Here is a 24,701-nt window from a genome sequence, read left to right on the forward strand (position 1 = left end):
TACCCATAACATGATCTAGCCAACACCATACTTAAAAATATGAAATGTGGTACTGTGTTAGATTTGCCCAAAACATAACACTTAGTATTCAGGACATGAAGTTAATTTCCTTACCACATTTTTAGAAATTTTACTTTAGTGCCTTGTTGCAAACAGGATGCATGTTTTGGAATATTTTTATTCTGTACATGCTTCCTTCTTTTCACTCTGTCATTTAGGTTAGTATTATGGAGTAACTACAATGTTGTTGATCCACCCTCAGTTTTCTGCTACCACAGCCATTAAAACTCTGTAACTGTTTTTATGGTGGAACACGTCAAGGGGTGTGCATACTTCTTAAAGGCACTGTATCGCCTTTTCTAAAACAAGAAAAGTGCAGTGCCTTTAAGAAGCATTCACACCCCTTGACTTGTTCCACATTTTGTTGTGTTACAGCCTGACTTTAAAATGGATGAAATTGAGATTTTGTGTCACTGGCCTACACACAATACCCCATAATGTCAAAGTGGAATTATGTTTTTGGAAATGTTGACTAATTCATAAAAAATTGAAAGCTGAATTGTCTCAAGTCAATAAGCATTCAAACCCTTTGTTATGGCTACTCTAAAAAGTTCAGGAGTCACATAATAAGTTGCATGGACATATTCTGTGTGCAATAATAGTGTTTAACATGATTTTTGAATGACTACCTCTGAAGTAATTAATTACACTTTGGATGGTGTATCAATACACCCAGTCACTACAAAGATACAGCCATCCTTCCTAACTCAGTTGCCGGAGAGGAAGGATACCGCTCAAGGATTTCACAATGAGGCCAATGGTGTCTTTAAAACAGTTACAGAGTTTAATGGGTGTGAGAAAAAAGAAACGAGGATGGATCAACAACATTTTAGTTACTCCACAATACTACCCTAATTGACAGAGGGAAAAGAAGGAAGCCTGTACAGAATAAAAATATTCCAAAACATGCATCCTGTTTGCAACAAGGTACTAAAGTAATACTGCTAAATATTTGCAAAGCAATTCACTTTTTGTCCTGAATACAAAGTGTTATGTTTGGGGCAAATGCAATACAACACATTACCGGGTACCACTCTCCATATTTGCCAGCATAGTGGTGGCTGCATCATGTTATGGGTATGCTTGAAATCGTTAAGGACTGGGGAGTTAAGGATAAAAATAAACAGAATGGAGCCAAGCACAGGCAAACTCCTAGAGAGAAACCTGGTTCAGTCTGCTTTCCACCACACACTTAGAGATGAATTCACCTTTCAGCAGGACAATAACCTAAAACACAAGGCCAAATCTACACTGCAGTTACTTACGAAGAAAAACAGTGAATGTTCCTTAGTGGCAGAGCTACAGTTTTGAATAAATCACTTGAAAATATATGGCAAGACCTGAAAATGTTTTTTCAGCAATGATCAACAACCGATTTGACACAGCTTGAAGAATGTTGAATAGAATAATGGGCAAATATTGCACAATCCAGGTGTGGAAGCTCTTAGAGACTCACCCAGAAAGATTCACAGCTGTAATTGCTGTCAAGGGGGCTTTTACAAAGTATTCACTCAGCGGCGTGAATACTTATGTGAATTAGATATTTCTGCCTTTCATTTTCAATACATTTTGAAAAATTTCTGAAAACATGTTTATCTTTGTCATTATTGGGTATTGTGTGTAAAAATCTATTTCATCTATTTTGAATTCAGGCTGACACAGAACAAAATGTGGAATAAATCAAGGGGTATGAATACTTTCTGAAGGCACTTGTATGTCACACGTGCAGTTAAAAAAAACATATGGACATTTTTGCTCTATCCAAAATTACAACCAACTGATTGCAGCATTACCACAAAATTGGAGGAGGCATGTGGAAGGGGGAGAAGGTAGGACACTTGTTTGTCTGTCCTTTATTAAAGACCAAAATTGGCAAAACTATACCAGTTTCAGGACCAAAAGGATGTCAGCGGCGCCATACAGTTTGCAAAATATCTGGGAAGAGTTTTTCAATATTCCGATTCCATTGCACAGGGTTTATGAACTGTAACACAAAACAACGCTTCATTCAATACTTTTTTCAACAAAATTCTTGCCACCAACAGAATGTTATGTATATGGGGCATACAACCATTGCAGATTTTGCTGCGAAGATACAGAATCATTACAGTAGATCACTTATTCTGGTGTTGCCTCTATGTAGCTTGTTTCTGGTCACAGGTTCAGCAGACGCTTAAAAATCATAACATTTACCTGAAACTAACCCTACAAATAGCACTGTTGGGGGGTTTGGAAAGCCATAGTCAATCAATCAACAATTTAATAACACTCTTAGTAAAAATATGAATCTTTAATTTACAATCTGTAGATAGTATGTGATTAGAAAGTTCAGAATTTATGGGAAACATCACAGCACATTTGAAAAATATATGACACAAGGAAACCATATGAGGGTGGTTTACGGAGATAGGTGGGATGGGATGGTTTTTAAAAGCCCATGATCTATAATAGTTATGACTGAAAATACTATATACGTATAATGTATACTGGATGTGTTAAGTACTATCTATCCAGATGTAATATATATCAAATAACTATATTTTGCTATGTAACTACTGTGTAAAAAAAAAGTGCCATGTAGGTAAAATGTGTGTAGAATGTACATGTAACCAAAAATAAAAAGATGTAAAAAACAAAGTTATTTTTGTCCTATAATAAACAAACAATTAAAAAAGATTCTCCAGTTATTTTACACAAGGCAGCCTCTGGTCATCTCGTTGACATGTGTGACATTATTCGAAGGACAATGTCCCTGACATAATATGCTACACATACTGTACTAGTGTGTTACATTCCTGTCTCATACTGCCACTGAGTTCTTTAGTAAAAGCGTAATCCCATGCACACATGCATTGTGTCTTCATTTCCATTTGTATGTGAAAGATCTTTGCAATGCATTGAATCTAGATCTCTGTATAAACCCGTCATTACTATGAGAATCTTTGTCAAAGAAAACGTGTTGAAAGTATTATGACCATTCAGTGCGTTATAATGTTATACTCTCGTTCAGATGGATCTGTATTTTGAGGGTTGTCCAGCTGGCATTGATTACTTAAACTGATTTCCACACAGTCTACTGACAGACCTCTCCCTGACCTTGATTTGATGACTTTGTCAAATCTTGGATGATCCCTTACTTAGGGCAACAATCATGTATATGTCTTATCAACCAAACAACAGCTGTATTTGTCTCCCTGAAAGTATGTCATATTTACTCACTATCTTTGCCTTCTCCGAGTTGACAAAGTCCTCTAAAGTTTTTCTAAAAGACGTTCCCTGTGTGGATTTTGGCAGGGGGTAATAATGTAATTCTTCCCTCCATCACAAATCTCCAGTCTTTTTTTGGGTCAATCAGTTCCCATCATTCCCAGCTGTATTTGGTAACAATGTGTCTGCCAGTTTCTGATTCGAGTGTCTGTGTCTCAGTCACCAGGAACGTGGAATGTTTTTACTGTTCATACATTTCTCTCCTTCGCTGACCTCAGATAACTCATCCCTCTCTGTTCTCCAAGCAGAAATCACATTCCTTTGGATCCTTCAGCACCATGATCAGTAAGTTACGTCTGACAGATCTGTGGATCGGGAGTAGATCAAGGGGTCTGTGTCTAAAAAGGTGTTTGAAAAGTGAAAGTACATAAGCGGTGGCAGGAGAATTAGAAGCCTCATACCACAAGCCTAGCCTGGCAACGTTCTGCAGCGGTGGAAATAAAAGAGACAAAAGCGTAGAAGCAGATTGAGAACAGAGAAATACTTTTTTGAATGCAGTACAATGCATATGTAGGGTGATTTGGTATAGGGTTAAATGGAATAAAAAGTACAGTGCCTTCGGGAAATATTCAAACCCTTGAATTTTTCTACATTTTGTTACATAGCATTCTAAAATGGATGAAATAAAAAAAGATCCTCAGCAATCTACACACAATACCCCATAATGACAAAGTGAAAACAGGCTTTTAGAATTTTTGCAAATCTATAACAAATAAAAAATGGAAATAGCTTATTAACATAAGTATTCAGACCCTTTGCTAAGAGACTCGAAATTGAGCTCAGGTGCATCCTGCTTCCATTGATCCTCCTTGAGATGTTTCTACAACTTGATTGGGGTCCACCTGTGGAAAATTCAATTGATTGCACATGATTTGGAAAGGCACACACCTGTCTATATAAAGTCCCACAGTTGAAGGTGCATGTCAGAGCAAAAACCAAGCCATGAGGTTGAAGGAATTGTCCGTAGAGCTCCGAGACAGGATTGTGTCGAGGCACAGATCTGGGGAAGGGTACCAAAACAATTCTGCGGCATTGAAGGTCCCCAAGAACACAGTGGCCTCCATCATTCTTAAATGGAAGAAGTTTGGAACCAACAAGACTCTTCCTAGAGCTGGTCACCCGGCCAAACTGAGCAATCAGGGGGAAAAGGGCCTTGGTCAGGGAGGTGACCAACAACCCGATGGTCACTCTGACAGAGCTCTAGAGTTCCTCTGTGGAGATGGGAGAACCTTCCAGAAGGACAACCATCTCTGCAGCACTCCACCAAACAGGCCTTTATGGTATAGTGGCCTGACGGAAGCAACTCCTCAGTAAAAGGCAAATGACAGCCCGCTTAGAGTTTGCCAAAAGGCAAAGGACTCTCCAGTCTGATGAAACCAAGTTCAACTCTTTGGCCTGAATGCCAAGCGTCACGTCTTGAGGAAACCTGGCACCATCCCTACGGTGAAGCATGGCGGTGGTAGCATCATGCTGTGTGTTTTTTTTCAGGGGCAAGGACTGGGAGAAAAGTCAGGACCGATGGCAAAGATGAACGGAGCAAAGTACAGAGAGATCCTTGATGAAAACCTGCTCCAGAGCGCTCAGGACCTCAGACAGGGGTGAAGGTTCACCTTTCAACAGGACAATGACCCTAAGCACACAGCCAAGACAATGCACGATAGGCTTGGCACATTTTAAAGAGGCCTTTTATTGTCACAAGCACAAGGTGCATCTGTGTATTGATCATGCTGTTTAATCAGCTTTTTGATAAGCCACACCTGTCAGGTGGATGGATTATCTTGGCAAAGGAGGAAAGCTCACTAACAAGGATGTAAACAAATTTGTGCACAGAACTTGAGAGAAATACGCTGATTGGGTATATGGTACATTTCACGTTGCGTTTATATTTTTGTTCAATTTACATCTGTGCATATAAATCATACTCAGATGACTTTGGGTTTAAATTAAAACAAACCCAGTGAGATGGACATCAAAGCTTGGAAGGAGATGAGATAGTCTTCCTCCTCCATTTCATTGTCAACATCTCACAACATTCGACTGCTTCACTTGACCTCTAACCTCCCCTTGGCCACCCTTAAAACCTCTGACTCAGACTGCTGGAATGCATCAACACTGACCATATGCTGGACACTGATGCTCTCGCTACACAATACACAGACTACACACACTTTGCAAGGCTTGTTCTGAACATACACTGTATACACTCCAGACTGCAGTAGAGGGATCAACATTGACTGTACACTAAACATACCTCTCCGATCAAGAGCCTAGAACACACGCTTCAGGTCTTTGTCAACTGCCTCAGACAAATCTTGCGCATATGGTGGCCTGAGTGGCTCTCTAATATAGACCTGTGGAAGAAGCCTGCCTCGAGCACCATTAAGGAGCGGAAGTGGAGATGGGTTGGTCACATGGAATCCACAAGGAAAGCGAAGAAGAGGACGTCCAACAATGACCTGGCGCAGGTGTAGACTCAGAACTGAAGAAGATCCGCTTGTCATGGCCTGAGGCAAAGAAAGCATCCCAAGACAGGCAACATCAGAAAACTTTAGTACAGGCCTTATGTCCCTCCAGGAATGAGATGGATTAAGTAAGTAAACACCGCTAGTCTGAACACAAACTCCACACACAATACACACACCAGCTATGACCACACTCCACACACTACACAGGGATGTCATAGAAATGTACACTGTAATGCCTCACTCCTAGTCCTAGGTCTATGGTGTGAGTTGTATTTCTTATCATAGGCCACAGAGAGTAATGCTGCTCAGTCTGACTTTATTATGACCAGTTTCCCAAAACTTATTTTTGTTTACTCACTAAATGCAATGAGTTTCTGTATACACGGTCAACACAGTGCTGATGCTTCTGGCTAAACCTTTTCAAACACTATGTTGCCTTTTCAGTCCTGCACAGATGGTAGGCATTTCTATTGTATCAGCTTTCATACACAACGCTCGCTCCAGGCAAAGCTAAACATTTAAAAGCTTGTCCTTGGTGTAGAAAGATGTTGCACACACACACACACACACACACACACACACACACACACACACACACACACACACACACACACACACACACACACACACACACACACACACTCTCTCTCTCTCCTCACTACCTCAGAGCCACTGGTGGAAAACTAACATTTTTTGTTTGCCATGGGGCTTACGTGGGCAAGCGTGGAGCATGACATACAAGGGTGCCTCAATGAGAGTTGGAAATATTTAATTGACACAAATTAGTGCCACTTACGTCATGAGACTGAGCTGCCCTCGGTCTCAAAGAGCATGCCATCGTTAGAAAAACAATTGCCCAGTCAAACGGTCAGCCAAGCCAAATGACCTCCGCTGACAGTGTTTTTGAGTCCCCCTAGCAACCATTCATTAGCCCCGTCAGCCGGCATCACAGGACGACACACAAACGGACTATAGCTCAAGAAAGGAAGAACAGTGGTGGAAAAAGTACCCGATTGTCATAGTGGCAAGAAAAAGCATGTGAACACTGGAAATACCTGGATTTCTGCATAAATATGTCAAAAAATGTGATCTGATCTTCATCTAGGTCACAACAATAGACAAACACAGACTGCTTAAACTCACAAACAAATATACGTTTTCATGTATTTATTGAACACACCGTGTAAACATTCACAATGCAGGGGGGGGGAAAGTTTGTGAACCCTTGGATTTAATAACTGGTTGACCCTCCTTTGGCAGCAATAACCTCAACCAAATGTTTTCTGTAGTTGCGGATCAGACCTGCACAATGGTTAGGAGGAATTTTGGATCATTCCTCTTTACAAAACAGTTTCCGTTCAGCAATCGTCTTGGAATGTCTTGTGTGAACTGCTCTCTTGAGGTCATGCCACAGCATCTCAATCGGGTTGAGTTCAGGACTCTGACTGGCCTATACCAGAAGGCGCATTTTCTTCTGTTGAAGCCATTCTGTTGTTGATTTACTTCTGTGTTTTGGGTCGTTGTCCTGTTGCATCACCCAACTTATGTTGTGCATCAATTGGCAGACAGATAGCTTTACATTCTCCTGCAAAATGTATTGAAAAACTTGGGAATTCATTTTTCGGTTGATGATAGCAAGCTGTCCAGGCCCTGAGGCAGCAAAGCAGCCCCAAACCATGGTGCTCCCTCCACCATACTTTACAGTTGGGATGAGGTTTTGATGTTGATGTGCTGTGCCTTTTTTTCTCCACACATAGTGTTGTGTGTTCCTTCCAAACAACTCAACTGTAGTTTCATCTGTCCATAGAATATTTTGCCAGTAGCGCTGGGGAATATCCAGGTGCAATTTTGCAAACTTCAGACATGCAGCAATGTTTTTTTTGGACAGCAGTGGCTTCTTCTGTGGTGTCCTCCCATGAACACCATTCTTGTTTAGTGCTTTACGTATTGTAGACTTGTCCACAGATGTTAACATGTTCCAGAGATTTCTGTAAGTCTTTAGCGGACACTCTAGGATTCTTCTTAACCTCATTGAGCATTCTGCGCTGTGCTCTTGCAGTTATCTTTGCAGGATGGCTACTCCTAGTGAGAGAAGCAACAGTGCTGAACTTTTTGTCTTACCGTGGACTGATGAACATCAAGGCTTTTAGAGATACTTTTGTAAACCTTTCCAGCTTCATGCAAGTCAACAATTATTCATCTTAGGTCTTCTGAGATCTCTTTTGTTCGAGGCATGGTTCACATCAGGCAATGCTCTTGTGAATAGCAAACTCACATTTTGTGAGTGTTTTTTATAGGGCAAGGCAGCTCTAACCAGCATCTCCAATCTCGTCTCATTGATTGGACTCAAGGTTAGCGGACTCCTGACTCAAATTAGCTTTTGGAGGAGTCATTAGCCTAGGGGTTCACATACTTTTTCCAACCTAGACTGTGAATGTTTAAATAATGTATTCAATTTAGACAAGAAAAATACAATAATTTATGTGTTATTAGTTTAAGCACACTTTGTTTGTCTATTGTTGTAACTTAGATGATGATCAGATCAAAATTGATGACCAATTTATACATTTATCCAGGTAATTCCAAAGGGTTCACATACTTTTCCTTGCCACTGTACTTGAGTAAAAGTAAAGATACCTTACTAGAAAATAAATCAAGTAAAAGTGAAAGTCACTGAGTAAACTACTGCTTGAGTAAAAGTCTAAAGTATTTGGTTTTAAATATACTTAAGTATTACAAGTGAATGTAATTGCTAAAATATACTTAAGTATCAAAAGTAAAAGTATCAATTATTTCAAATTCCTTACATGAAGCAATTAACTGATAGTCCGGATCACACTCCAATACTCAATCATTTATAAACAAAGCAAGTGTGTTAATTGAGTCCACTAGATCAAAGGCAGTAGGGATGACCAGGGATGTTCACTTGATAAATGCATGAATTGGATACTTTTCCTGTCCTGCTAAGCATTTAAAATGTAACGAGTACTTTTGTGTCAAGGAAAACGTATGGAGTAAAAAGTACATAATTTTCTTTAGGAATGTAGCGAAGTAAAAGTAAAAGTTGTCAAAAATATAATTAGTAAAGTAAAGTACAGATACCCCCCAAAAACTACTTAAGTATTACACTGCATGCACAACTATTAGGCAAATTGTATTCCTCGGGATTAATTTTATTGTTGAACGAACACAATGCTCTCAGTCAATCCAAACTGTTATTGAACCTCAAACCTGAATGTTTAACAAAGGAAAAGTGAGTTTTGTCTTTCTCAGGGAAATATATAAGTGTGCACAATTATTAGGCAACTATTAGTGTGCAGAATTATTAGGCAACTAAATTACAAAAATAATTTATCTCAACTCACTTGTTGATTCTCAATTTTTAGAGTAAGTGTAACAGATAAGTAACACAAAATGACAATTATATAACATTTTTGGCCTTTCAAAAATATTCAGTGACCAATATAGCCACCCTTATTTTCAATAACTGCCATGAGCCTTCCATCCATGGAGTCTGTCAGTTTCTTGATCTGTTCATGATCAATTTTCGCTGAAGCAGCAACCACAGCCTCCCAAATGCTGTTCAAAAAGATGTATTGTCTTCCATCACTGTAAATCTCACGTTTGAGAAGGGCCCACAAGTTCTCAATAAGATTTAAGTCAGGTGAGGAAGGGGGCCAGGTCATTATTCAGGCATCTTTGAGGCCTTTGCTGGCTAGCCAAGCAGTGGAGTACTTGGATGCATGTGATGGATCATTGTCCAAGATCATGGCCTTCTAGAATGCTGAGGACTTCTTCCTGTACCACTGTTTGACGAAAGAATCTTCCAGAAACTGGCAGTAGGTTTGGGAGTTGAGTTTCAGTTCATCTTCAACCCGAAAAGGTCCAACTACCTCATCCTCAATGATAGCAGCCCATACCAGTACCCCTCCTTCACCTTGCTGGCACATGACTCAAAGTGGTGCCCTGTGTCCATTACTGATCCAACCACGAGCCCATCCATTTGCTCCATCAAGAGTCACATCATTTCATCTGTCCATAAAACCTTTGAAAAATCTTCAGGTATTTCTTCAGTCTTCAGTCTTCAGGTATTTCTTTGCCCAATCTTGACGCTTCAACTTGTGAATCTTATTCAGTGGTTGTCTTGTTTCAGTCTTCTTGAACTTGGCCATGTCTCTGAGCACTTGACACCTTGTACTTCTGAACACTCCAGGTCGGTTGCAGTTCTGGAATACGGTGGCACTGGAGGATAATGGGTTCCTGGTGGTTTGACGTTTAATTCTTCTCAAGTCTTTTGCAGTTAATGTGCGCCTTTTCTTCCCCATGCGTTTTTTGCGCCCCAGTTGACTATTCGCAACAAAACATTTGAATGTCCGGTGGTCACACCTCAATAGTTGAGCTATTTAAAGAGTGTCACATCCGTCTGAAAGGCATTTTAGGCATCTTTTTTGGCCCATTTTACCTGAGGTAATGAGGCTGCCTAATAATTATGCACACCTTGATATAAGGTGTTATTCACTTTCGCCACACCCTCCCTCATTACACAAATACATATCACCTGAAAATGATTAAATCCAATAAGCATTCAAGTTTATATGGTTTGGAGTTCGAAAATGTGAATAGTAACAATGATAAGATCAGAATAGTCACTTGCCTAATAATTGTGCACGCAGTGTACTTTAAAGTATTTTTACTCAAGCACTTTACACCACTGGAACACGGTAAAGAGAGAAAGACCGAGACAGAAAGACAGAGACAGACCATTACATGTGTAATGTATGTATTATAAGAGTGTGTGTATTCAGTAGGGGTTTGATGCTGCTAGGAGACCTGTGTGCCCACTGAACCTCTTCTGTTGCTCTGCTCTGCCATCAGTGCCTCAATGGGGTGAGAGCACAAAATGTAGGTGTGTGTGTGTGTCCGATTTCAGGTAAATGTTTGATGAAGTAATGGAAGTTTAAATAATCAGGATAAAGACACAGTCCCCTGTGACTCCAGTCAACAAACGCAGAATGAGTGTGTGTGTGTGTGTGTCTATGTCTGTGTCTGGAGGGGAACAGATGAACAGCTGGTTAGTGGGTTTTCTCCTGTCAATGCTCATTTCACTGAGTTGAAATGGATTTGCAATACCTTCAACCCCAATAGGTTTCAGTCTTGGATCAACATCATAAGCCTATTTGTATCTCCTTAGGGGATGTAATGCCTCCATGTACATTGGAGACTGGCATGTGGATTTAACGCTGGAGTTTAAATGGTTGACCTCAAGAAAATATCTTAGCGTTCCAATTCTTTACTATTATATATTACTAATTGAATAGGATATCGATGTCCATTCTTTGCTAGATCCCAAGGAAACAATAAAACACTTAAAAAAAAAAAACTTTTCTGTTATTCTTCCCGCATCACAATGTTCCCTGAAGCACTGCAACATCATCTGCAACAGCATTGGGAAGATTGAACGAATCATGGGATGGATGGGAATGAGGAAGCTGAAGAAAACAGCAAAATGTCTTGCGGTGTTGAACGTCTGAGAGCTTTGAACAATCAGAACAGGAAATGACTGGAGTCTGAGTTTCCTTAAAGTTCAGCTATAGTCTGTCTGAATGCACCAACAGGGACGGGGAAAGGGAAAAGGGATATCTAGTCACTATTGAATGCATTCAAATGAAATGTGTCTTCCACATTTAACCAAACCCCTCTGATTCAGAGAGGTTCGGGGGTTGCCTTAATAGAAATCATCGGTGGCCGGTGAGCAATTGTTGTTGGGGGTTAAGTGCCTTGCTCAACGGCAGGACGGCAGATTTTTCCACCTCGCTGGCTCAGGGATTCAAACCATTGACCTTTCGATTACTGGCCCAACGCTCTTAACGCTAGGCTACCTGCCCCGAGTCACAGAGGCATCTTACTAAGGCCCAGAAATGGGGAATTAATCAACATCACAAAGATGCCAATAGTACATGACATGTGATCATCACATCGTATCTTGAGAACACTTTCAATATTGGAAAAGAGTATCAAGCTCTGCAACATTTATTTTTAACCAGTCACAATTGTGACAAATTGGCTTCTAGTTAATTATAAATAATACACAGGAGGGACTACAATGCCATTTTGTTATATCAAGTGCAAAGATTTGAACATGTTTCTTGAGGATGAGTTCACCAAATTCAATTAAAGTTGTAACGCAAGACTGACCTCACGACTCACGAGCCCACTGATAGCATGTCTTCAGTGCTTTTTCATTAGAATCTGTTGCATCATGTAAATAAATGCACTATTTTATTGACTTAGTCAATTCAACATTTCTACTGTATGCATTTGAAACACTCAGCATATTCTAAAATATTACAGTGGTCCTTTGACTTTGAATAGGGGTGGTGAAGGCAGAGAGGAAATATGTGACAGTAAACATTTTGCAGAATTTTGTTATAAGCAATATTTTTATTTTCAATGACACAGCAGTCATATAACACTGTACATGAAAAGCTTGATGTTTTCCCCCACAGTAAACACAAGTTAGAGTTGAAAAGGGACCACAGTGGATCCTTTCCCACTTGCAGAGGAGGGATACACTGAACGGTGACCAGCCCGCCCACCGTGTGGTTTCGTGTTTCATGTAAATATAGTGCCTAATGACAGTGTCAGAGCACAGATGCTATTATACCCTTCAAACCAGAGGTCATCTCTGCTGCCTGCCACACCCTAGGGTGGGGCCACCTCAACACCGCGGTTATAGGCCCAGCTTTTGCCCTAACCAAAATGACAGACATTTTATCTTTACATTTTCTCTGGGGTTTCGTAGTCGGGGAGTGCTGAGAATCTTCGGCGAAGCGAACATGAGGTTGGCAGAGACTGGGTGATTAGTGGCATTGTCTTTTTCTTTTTTTGACCTTTAACTAATAAAGGTTAAACTTAATAGTTCAACCTTTGTTACTTTCTCAGTTTATTTGGTCACCTTTGAAGACCAAAACCGCAGCTTCCTGTTGATGTGAACCGCAAGAACTTTATGATAGTTGGTGTTGAACGATTGCGGAAGAGGTCAAGGCATCCATCTTACTTTGTAGTAATGTGAGCGACACCGTCATTAGAGAATAAATATATTTATCTCGGCAAAGCCCTGCTCAGAATCAGTCCACGCCACTACAATACATCAACTAATGTCCTTCAGAGTTTAGAGTTCAACCTGCTTTTGTTTGACGTCTTCTAGAATTCTTCACAAAAGATATTGAGGAACAGCAGGCAAAGAAACAATTGCTCTCAACAACACGTCACTCCAATGTGTGGCCTACATCGCTGCAGTCAAAAGGACATCCAAAGAACACAGAAAAAGCCAAAAGTGCACATTGACTAGCAGTCACAGTCCTCTCAGAACAAAGTCCAACACGTTGTGTTCCTGATTAGGCCCACAAGACATTTCCCAGGTGTCCAGATCTCAGCCCAGCTGTCCTGGGCATCATCTGGACAAGGCAGGCCAGCTCTGTCCGCTTTATTTGATCACATATAGCGCTGGCCATGAGGAAAGAATTACTGTACGCTCAGTGCTTGTTAGTGCTGCTTTGATGTACGATCCACCTTTCTCCTCCAAAGCGTGCCGATGGTTTGAGTTTTACACTTGGAGAGCAAATTAATCCTCTGGGATGAGGCCTCGTACTGTATATTTGGCCGCGGCCACAACAGGCCACTCCTTTCATGCACTTAGTCACTGTGTGTAGAGGTTCCATCATTGAAAAGTGTTTGAGATGATTAATCCTAACACACATACATACATACTTTTCCACCCCGAAAATGTCAATCTTACATCATCTCAGGATGTTTCACGCATTCTATCCATTAATCTTTCCAAAGGCTCATACTTTACCTTTAGGGGGAAGCTGGCCCTGTTATTGGGGCCATATGTTTCATACTGTACATTATAGGGATAGTTTGGGATTTTGTCAATCTACTTCCCATAGTCTTGGATACCATTTTTACGTATCGGTGTCCAGTATGAAGGAAGTTAGAGGTAGTTTTGCAAGCCAATACTAACTGGTGTTAGCGCAATGACTGGAAGTCTACTATTCCCATAGAATTCCAGTCATTGCACTATCACTAGTTAGCAATTGCACAATCACTAGAAAGCAAGTTCCTTCAAACTACACGCAGAGACAAAAAAATGGTATCCACTAGTTCATTGGACTCTGGGGAAGTAGATAGAGGGCCTCATTGCCAAAATCCCAAACTATCCCTTTAAACCTATCCAGGGCCGGCCAGAACAAATCAGTTGGACGGGCATTTGATTTCCATCGAAGGGCACGTTTTTTTCACAGGCTCCTACATTTAAATGGGTTTGATAGTAAAGATATGTAATTTAACTGTAAAAATGTTTTACCTTTTAAAAAATGGCATGATGTTTTCACCTCACTGTCAAACAAATCACTTCAAATAGTAGGTTACCTTTGCACGTTCGTCCAAAATAATTCTAGAATCCGAACAGTGCACTGTGCACCCGCCAACTTTCCTTCAATTCACAAGTGGCTGAAACGAATCTCACTGGAGAAACCATCCGAGAGAGCGAAACAGCACCTCTCTGCCTTACTATATGTAGCACATGTAATCTGATGATGTTTGGCCAATAAAGTATGACGTGCCATACACTTTTTTTGTCCAGACAGCATCAGCTAAATGGAGTACACATACTGAGCCAGAAGGGCGCTGTTTTGCTCACTCTAATACTTTATCTAAGATTGATGAGTCTTTCTGTCGTCGCGCATCTTGGTCAAATCAATATTAAAATATTTTATTTGGATTGGCAAGGAGGTACGGTAGGTTGGGCCAGGCCTCCTAAGGCCCACCCATAACTCTGGCTCTGAGCCTAGCGAACATCTAATAGACAGAGTGACATGTTTAAGAACCGTGATCACTGACCGATAGAACACTTTTACTGCTCTCAACTAAACATATACAGTGCCTCCGGAAAGTATTCAGACCCCTTGACCTTTTCCACATTTTCTTACGTTACAGCGTTATTCTAAATTGTACTACATAGTTTTTTCCCCCTAATCAATTTACACATAATACCACCAAAATGACAAAGAAAAAACACGTTTTTAGAAATTGGCTAATTTATAAAAAAAGATGAACTGAAATATCACAATTACCTACAGTTGAAGTTGGAAGTTTACATACACCTTAGCCAAATATATTTAAACTCAGTTTTTCACAATTCCTGACATTTAATCCAAGTAAAAATTGCCTGTCCTAGGTCAGTTAGGATCAACACTTTATTTTAAGAATGTGAAATGTCAGAATAATAGTAGAGAGAACGATTTATTTCAGATTTTATTTCTTTCATCACATTCCCAGCGGGTCAGAAGTTTACATACACTCAATTAGTATTTGATAGCATTGCCTTTAAATTGTTTAACTTGGGTCAAACGTTTCAGGTAGCCTTCCACAAGCTTCCCACAATAAGTTGGGTGAATTTTGGCCCAGTCCTCCTGACAGAGCTGATGTACCTGAGTCAGGTTTGTAGGCCTCCTTGCTCGCACATGCCTTTTCAGTTCTGCCCACAAATTTTCTTTGGGATTGAGGCCAATACCTTGACTTTGTTGTCCTTAAGCCATTTTGCCACAACTTTGGAAGTATGCTTGGGTCCATTTGGAAGACCCATTTGCAACCAAGCTTTAACTTCCTGACTGATGTCTTGAGATGTTGCTTCAATGTATCCACATAATTGTCCTTCTCATGATGCTATCTATTTTAAAGGCACAGTCAACTTAGTATATGTAAACATCTGACCCACTGGAATTGTGATACAATGAATTATAAGTGAAATAATCTGTCCGTAAACATTTGTTGGAAAAATTACATGTGTCATGCACCAAGTAGATGTCCTAACTGATTTGCCAAAACTATAGTTTGTTAACAATACATTTGTGAAGTGGTTGAAAAACGAGTTTTAATGAGTCCAACCTAAGTGTATGTAATCTTCCGACTTCAACTGTAAGTATTCAGACTGTTAAGTACTTTGTTGAAGCACCTTTGGCAGCGATTACAGCATCGAGTCTTCTTGGGTATGACGCTACAAGCTTGGCACACCTGTATTTGGGGAGTTTCTCCCATTCTTCTCTGCAGATCCCCTCAAGCGTTGTCACGTTGGATGGGGAGCGTTGCTGCACAGCTATTTGCAGGTCTCTCCAGAGACATTCGATCGGGTTCAAGTACGGGCTCTGGCTGGGCCACTCAAGAACATTCAGAGACTAGTCCCGAAGCCACTCCTGTGTTGTCTTGGCTGTGTGCTAGGGTCATTGTCCTGTTGGAAGGTGAACCTTCACCCCAGTCTGAGGTCCTGTGCTCTCTGGAGCAGGTTTTCATCAAAGATCTCTCTGTACTTTGCTCCATTCATCTTATCCTCGATCCTGACTAGTCTCCCAGTCCCTGCCGCTGAAAAACATCCCCACTGCATGATACTGCCACCACGTTTCACCGTAAGGATGATGCCAAGTTTCCTCCAGATGTGATGCTTGGCATTCAGGCCAAATAGTTAAATCTTGGTTTCATCAGACCAGAGAATCTTGTTTCACATGGTCAGAGTCTTTAGGTGCCTTTTGGCGAACTCCAAGCGGGCTGCCGTGTGTCTTTTACTCCAGAGTGGCTTCCGTCTGGCCAATCCACCATAATTGATTGGTGGAGTGCTGCATAGATGGTTGTCCTTCTGGAATGTTCTCCCATGTCCACAGAGGAACTCTGGAGCTCTGTCAGAGTGACCATCGGGTTCTTTGTCCCCTCCTTGACCAAGACCCTTCTCCCCTAATTGCTCAGTTTGGCCGGGTGACCAGATCTCGGAAGAGTCTTGGTGGTTCCAAACTTCGTCCATTTAAGAATGATGGAGGCCAATGTGTTCTTGAGAACCACGTTTTGGTAACCTTCCCCAGATCTGTGCCTCGACACAATCCTGTCTCTTGATTTTTGCTCTGACATGCAATGTCAACTGTGGGCCTTATATAGACAGGTGCGTGCCTTTCCAAATCATGTCCAATCAATTTAATTTTCCACAGGTGGACTCCAATCAAGTTGTAGAAACATCTCAAGGATGATCAATAGAAACAGGATGCACCTGAGCTCAATTTTGAGTCTCATAGCAAAGGGTCTGAATACTTATGTAAATAAGGTATCTGTTTTAAATTTTTATAAATGTGCAACAATTTCAAAAAACCTGTTTTCGGTTTGTAATGATGGGTTATTGTGTGTAGATTGCTGAGGATTTTTTTTATTTAATCCATTTTAGAATAAGGCTGGAACATAAAATGTGGAAAAGTCAAGGGGTCTGAATACTTCCCGAAGGCACTGTACAACCATTGCTATGCTATTTGTAAACATAGTATCTACTGCACTCTGAATTGCTATTTTCTACTGAATATTTTGAACAATATAAACCTAGGAGTAAAAATCATAGTAGAAATACAAATTATCTTGTGTATGTACAGATTATAAATCAAGTATTTTCATGTCAAATTCAAGATTTATGAATCAGTTTTGGCATGGACTTTATTGTATGCATAATTTAAAATACAATCTGTGCATATTACTGCATTGAACAAATATATAAACGCAATAAGCAACAATTTCAAAGATTTTACTGAGTAACAGTTCATATAAGGAAATCAGTCAATTGAAATAAATGAATGAATGTTGTGACCACCATTTGCCTCATGCAGCGCGACATCTCCTTCGCATAGAGTTGTTCAGGTTGTTGATTGTGTCCTGTGGAATGTTGTCCCACTCCTCTTCAATGGCTGGAACACGCTTTTATACACATCGTTCGAGAGCATCTCAAACGTGCTCAATGGGTGACATGTCTGGTGAGCATGCAGGCCATGGTAGAACTGGGACATTTTCAGCTTCCAGAAATTGTGTAGATCCTTACGACATGGGGCCGTGCGTGATCATGCCCGAAACCGGAGGTGATAGCGTCGGATGAATAGCACGACAATGGGCCTCAGGATCTCGTCATGGTATCTCTGTGCATTCAAATTGCCATTGATAAAATGCAAATGTGATCGTTATCGGCAGCTTATGCCTGCCCATCATAGGGTCTCTGTTCACAACGTTGATATCAGCAAACCGCTCGCCCACACGACACCATACACGTGGTCTGCAGTTGTGAGGCCGGTTGGACGTACTGCCAAATTCTCTAAAACAGAGTTTAGAGAGAAATGAACATTAAATTATCTGGCAACAGTTCTGGTGGACATTCCTGCAGTCAGCATGCCAATTGCATGCTCCCTCAAAACTTGAGACATCTGTGGCATTTTAGAGTGGCCTTTTATTGTCCCCAGCACCTTTGTAATGATCATGCTGTTTAATCAGCTTCTTGGACAGGTGGATGGATTATCTTGGCAAAGGAGAAATGCACACGAACAGGGATGTAAACACATGTCTGCACGTACGGAACATTTCTGGGATATTTTATTTCAGCTCATGATACATGCCGTCATTAACACTTTACATGTTGCGTTTATATTTTTGTTCAGTGTAGTTTCATGAACGAGGCCTCTCAAATATTTCCGATCGTATTTCTCTGTGGGTGAGACAGAGGAGCACAGGAGGCCCAAAGTGAAATATCCTGCAAGGTGAGGCGCTGTTGCAACATGCACCCTGACAAGGGAAGAGAGATAGAAAGGCTGCATACTCGGACTGTATGGGAGTTACCTGTGCACTAGTCTCTCTCTCTCTGTGTGTGTGTTGAAGTGTCTGACTCTGAACACCCATGTGTGCAGTTACAGATTCCCTGGGTACATAGCAGGAACATGTACAAGTCCTGGGATTCTGTAGTGTTTAATCTAGATACCCTAATAACGATGCCTAGCTCCATCAGTGAGACTGTTCCACCTTCAAAAATCCCATACGCCTCCTTGAAGCCCCTTTAATGCTTATCTCTAGTCTCAGGGTCATTCCAATTTGAGCAGCAGCAGCTGAAAAATGAGCTCCTACAAATATTGAAATTTACATGGTTTTTAGAGTGAAGTACATCGGAAAAAATCAAAAGAAAACTGCAAGACTGAATAGGAGAAAAAACAAGCAACAAACAAAGAAGATAGTAACTTTTTCAAAAGCCTATTTTTCATAAAATTGTAGTTATCTTAGCTAGCTGAATTGTTTACCAGTTGCTAAGCAGTTGCTAGGGACTCTTTTGGAAGAAGCTAGCTAGCTAACGAAGAATAACAAAGAATATCTAGTTAACAGAAGAAAAGAAAGAGAAAATCAGGACAGAAGAAAAAGGATATCAAAGTGAAACAGTTCTCTAAAGACACAAGAGACAATAATACAAGAAACAACACTTCTGTAGCTTGTCAACTATGTGTCTGTCTATCCCTGTTCTCTCTCCTCTGCACAGGCCATACAAACGCTTCACACCGCGTGGCCGCTGCCACTCTAACCTGGTGGTTCCAGCGCGCACGACCCACGTGGAGTTCCAGGTCTCCGGCAGCCTCTGGAACTGCCGGTCTGCGGCCAACAAGGCTGAGTTCATCTCAGCCTATGCTACCCTCCAGTCCCTAGACTTCCTGCCGCTGACGGAAACATGGATTACCACAGATAACACTGCTACTCCTACTGCTCTCTCCTCGTCTGCCCACGTATTCTCGCATACCCCTAGAGCATCGAGCCAGCGGGGTGGTGGCACTGGAATCCTCATCTCTCCCAAGTGGACATTCTCTCTTTCTCCCCTGACCCATCTGTCTATCTCCTCATTTGAATTCCATGCTGTCACAGTTACCAGCCCTTTCAAGCTTAACATCCTTATCATTTATCGCCCTCCAGGTTCCCTTGGAGAGTTCATCAATGAGCTTGACGCCTTGATAAGTTCCTTTCCTGAGGATGGCTCACCTCTCACAGTTCTGGGTGACTTTAACCTCCCCACGTCTACCTTTGACTCATTCCTCTCTGCCTCCTTCTTTCCACTCCTCTCCTCTTTTGACCTCACCCTCTCACCTTCCCCCCCTACTCACAAGGCAGGCAATACGCTTGACCTCATCTTTACTAGATGCTGTTCTTCCACTAATCTCATTGCAACTCCCCTCCAAATCTCCGACCACTACCTTGTATCCTTTTCCCTCTCGCTCTCATCCAACACTTCTCACTCTGCCCCTACTCGGATGGTATTGCGCCGTGCCAACCTTCGCTCTCTCTCTCCCGCTACTCTCTCCTCTTCCATCCTATCATCTCTTCCCTCTGCTCAAACCTTCTCCAACCTATCTCCTGATTCTGCCTCCTCAACCCTCCTCTCCTCCCTTTCTGTATCCTTTGATTTTCTCTGTCCCCTATCCTCCAGGCCGGCTCGGTCCTCCCCTCCTGCTCCGTGGCTCGACGACTCACTGCGAGCTCACAGAACAGGGCTCCGGGCAGCCGAGCGGAAATGGAGGAAAACTCGCCTCCCTGCGGACCTGGCATCCTTTCACTCCCTCCTCTCTACATTCTCCTCTTCTGTCTCTGCTGCTAAAGCCACTTTCTACCACTCTAAATTCCAAGCATCTGCCTCTAACCCTAGGAAGCTCTTTGCTACCTTCTCCTCCCTCCTGAATCCTCCTCCCCCTCCCCCCCCTCCTCCCTCTCTGCGGATGACTTCGTCAACCATTTTGAAAAGAAGGTTGACGATATCCGATCCTCGTTTGCTAAGTCAAACGACACCGCTGGTCCTGCTCACACTGCCCTACCCTGTGCTTTGACCTCTTTCTCCCCTCTCTCTCCAGATGAAATCTTGCGTCTTGTGTCGGCCGGCCGCCCAACAACCTGCCCACTTGACCCTATCCCCTCCTCTCTTCTCCAGACCATTTCCGGAGACCTTCTCCCCTACCTCACCTCGCTCATCAACTCATCCTTGACCGCTGGCTACGTCCCTTCCGTCTTCAAGAGAGCGAGAGTTGCACCCCTTCTGAAAAAACCTACACTCGATCCCTCCCATGTCAACAACTACAGACCAGTATCCCTTCTTTCTTTTCTCTCCAAAACTCTTGAACGTGCCGTCCTTGGCCAGCTCTCCTGCTATCTCTCTCAGAATGACCTTCTTGATCCTAATCAGTCAGGTTTCAAGACTGGGCATTCAACTGAGACTGCTCTTCTCTGTGTCACGGAGGTTCTCCGCACTGCTAAAGCTAACTCTCTCTCCTCCGCTCTCATCCTTCTAGACCTATCTGCTGCCTTTGATACTGTGAACCATCAGATCCTCCTCTCCACCCTCTCCGAGTTGGGCATCTCCGGCACGGCCCACGCTTGGATTGCGTCCTACCTGACAGGTCGCTCCTACCAGGTGGCGTGGCGAGAATCTGTCTCCGCACCACGCGCTCTCACCACTGGTGTCCCCCAGGGCTCTGTTCTAGGCCCTCTCCTATTCTCGCTATACACCAAGTCACTTGGCTCTGTCATATCCTCACATGGTCTCTCCTATCATTGCTATGCAGACGACACACAATTAATCTTCTCCTTTCCCCCTTCTGATAACCAGGCGGTGAATCGCATCTCTGCATGTCTGGCAGACATATCAGTGTGGATGACGGATCACCACCTCAAGCTGAACCTCGGCAAGACGGAGCTGCTCTTCCTCCCGGGGAAGGACTGCCCGTTCCATGATCTCGCCATCACGGTTGACAACTCCCTTGTGTCCTCCTCCCAGAGTGCTAAGAACCTTGGCGTGATCCTGGACAACACCCTGTCGTTCTCCACTAACATCAAGGCGGTGACCCGATCCTGTAGGTTCATGCTCTACAACATTCGCAGAGTACGACCCTGCCTCACACAGGAAGCGACGCAGGTCCTAATCCAAGCACTTGTCATCTCCCGTCTGGATTACTGCAACTCGCTGTTGGCTGGGCTCCCTGCCTGTGCCATTAAACCCCTACAACTCATCCAGAACGCCGCAGCCCGTCTGGTGTTCAACCTTCCCAAGTTCTCTCACGTCACCCCGCTCCTCCGCTCTCTCCACTGGCTTCCAGTTGAAGCTCGCATCCGCTACAAGACCATGGTGCTTGCCTACGGAGCTGTGAGGGGAACGGCACCTCCATACCTTCAGGCTCTGATCAGGCCCTACACCCAAACAAGGGCACTGCGTTCATCCACCTCTGGCCTGCTGGCCCCCCTACCTCTGAGGAAGCACGGTTCCCGCTCAGCCCAGTCCAAACTGTTCGCTGCTCTGGCACCCCAATGGTGGAACAAGCTCCCTCACGACGCCAGGACAGCGGAGTCAATCACCACCTTCCGGAGACACCTGAAACCCCACCTCTTTAAGGAATACCTGGGATAGGATAAAGTAATCCTTCTACCCCCCCCCTAAAAGATTTAGATGCACTATTGTAAAGTGGTTGTTCCACTGGATATCATAAGGTGAATGCACCAATTTGTAAGTCGCTCTGGATAAGAGCGTCTGCTAAATGACTTAAATGTAATGTAAATGTAAAGAGCTGTGGTTAGGTATGTTGATTAAAGTGGGTCAGGCTGTCTACGCACCCAGGGAGTCTTAAGGTATTTTTTCATGTGTGCATCTGGCTGAGGGTTGGGACATCAGAGAGGATGATTGATAGGGTACTTGAAGGCATTGGAGAGCTGATTCAGTCAGCCTTTTCTGTGTTCAATCCGCCACACTCATGTTTACTATCATTTATCAGGGTTGTGTTCATTAGGCACCAAGTGTAAGAAAGTGAATTGAAACAGGGAGGGACTATTTGGACTTGTCCTATAAGAAACTCATTTGGGTTTTAAAGCATTTTCCTTTTAGTGCCCTAATGAGCACAAACCAGATTTATTTAGTCAGTTAAGAACAAATTCTTATTTACAATGATGGCCTACCCCGGCCAAACCCTGACCCGGACGACGCTGGGACAATTTTGCGCCACTCTATGGGACTCCCAATCACGGCCGGTTGTGATACAGCCTGGAATCGAACCAGAGTCTGCAGTGACACCTCTAGTACAGATGCAGTGCCTTAGGCCTCTGCGCTACTCGAGAGCCCATGGAGGTATTCCACAACAGATTCAGTAGATCTTACTCAAATATTCTCAAAAGGTCACCTCCATAGCTTCATCATAAAAGTGAATGACCAGTATAAAAACTCTACTATCTCAGCTATGAAAACCATCAAGACATTAAAGTGGCAATCAGCAGTTGAAACAATAAAGTGTACTCCCCGCCACTGTTTCACCAAAAAGCTGAGGGATGGGGCTTGAGAAATGTAACCACTCAATTTCATAGATAGAGCTATGGATGCAAGGACTGACCATCCATGATATAAAAATTATAGTAATCATATTTTGAGGCTATACAGTGTTTGTATACATTGACTGCCTTTACAAACATTGGAGTAAAACAAGCTTATATTGTGGGTTTTGATGGGTTACGACAGTTGAACTCATGAGACATTTCTAAGTTATATTCTTCAAGAGTCAATGGGTACATATTATTAATTTATAAGTTAAAAAAATGTATGTAGTTACTTCAGATTGTCCCTTTAAAGAACTGTCAAACATAATGAGGCTGATGTACCACCGCAAGGTCAATTACTTTATTTTCATTAAAAAAAACAAAAAAAACAGGTCCATTATTTTTAGTACAGTCAACTTGATGTGAAACAAAACTAAGATTAGAAAGGCAAAGAGTCACTCAAAGAGTAAAATTAAACAGGGAAGACTGAGGCAGAGACACATTCAACAATCCTAACAGTCAGAGTTCCTATAGAATAACACTTACTGGTAATCACATTAGTGTTTGTGAAACTGTCTGTGTGGATCTGATTTACCATGGAAGCTAGAAAGCGTACAGTAGTAAGAGAGACGACCAAGAGGACACCTATTCCCCATTTACAGAAAAGGTTCACTAAACCAGAAGTAACAGTCTGTGCTTGCACACGGAGGGCCAAAAGAACCGTCTGGATTATGCTTCCTGATTGGATGGCCGACAAAGTGTATTTTTCTGGATAATGTCCATTGGTGAGAACAATGGCGAGAGAGAGCTCTGAGTCCAGGTCCTCCGAGAGGTGGCTCTGGGAAGAATAAGGAGAAGAGAAAGGTTCAGTACGTCAGTCCAGATATCTTACTTGACATTGCAGAGGGAGCGAGAGAGCGAGAGAAAGGCGGGGGTTGACTCATGTGGAACTCAATTTACCATCCCTTTGGTGACTTCTTCCCAGGCTTGTTTTTACAACATGGTGCTCAAAACGACACAGGCAATTAAAAAAGGGATTAAAAACACAGCTGATCGAGGCGAATGACGACAGCGCTCTCCATTTCACAGTGAATTACTCATCAACGCTGCCACAAATAAAAGATAATCATTTGCACAAACTATAAAAAAACAGCATGGAGCTACACAAGTTCAATTGGAGACATGAAGCATAATCATTAAATCTAGACATCTTGTCAGTCAGAGTTTTCAGATAGAAATATATCATGCAGAACTAGTCCTCAGTCATGTCAAACAGGGAATCACGTCAACTCTACAAAATACAGTGGGAAGAAAATGTATGTGAGAACCCTTTGGAATTACCTGGACTTCTGCATAAATTGGTAATACAATTTTATCTGATCTTCATCTAGGTCACAACAAATAGACAAACACAGTCTGCTTAAACTAATAACAAACAATTATACGTTTTCATGTCTTTCTTGAACACACTGTGTAAACAGTGCAAGGTGGAAAAAGTATGTGAACCCTTGGATTTAATAACTGGTTGACCCTTCTTTGGCAGCAATAACCTCAACCAAATGTTTTCAGTAGGTGCGGACCATTCCTCTTAACAAAACTGTTTCAGTTTAGCAATATTCTTGGGGTGTCTTGTGTGAACTGCTCGAGGTCATGCCACAGCATCTCAATCAGGTTGAGGTCAGGACTCTGACTGGGCCACTCCAGAAGGCGCATTTCTTCTGTTGAAGCCATTCTGTTGTT

General features: G+C 42.3%; 1 protein-coding gene across 1 annotated transcript in view; it reads right to left on the reverse strand.

The window, feature by feature from the left end:
* Positions 1 to 23,300: 23,300 nt before the first annotated feature.
* Positions 23,301 to 24,701, reverse strand: part of LOC115175927 (2-oxoisovalerate dehydrogenase subunit beta, mitochondrial) — a 96,201-nt gene continuing 94,800 nt past the window's right edge. The window contains exon 11 of the mRNA XM_029735578.1: positions 23,301 to 23,799. The gene's annotated coding sequence lies outside the window, so the exon portion shown is untranslated. The remainder of the gene's footprint in view (positions 23,800 to 24,701) is intronic.

This window comes from Salmo trutta, chromosome 3 (assembly GCF_901001165.1).
Source record: "Salmo trutta chromosome 3, fSalTru1.1, whole genome shotgun sequence".
In the NCBI taxonomy this organism is placed as follows: Eukaryota; Metazoa; Chordata; class Actinopteri; order Salmoniformes; family Salmonidae; genus Salmo; species Salmo trutta.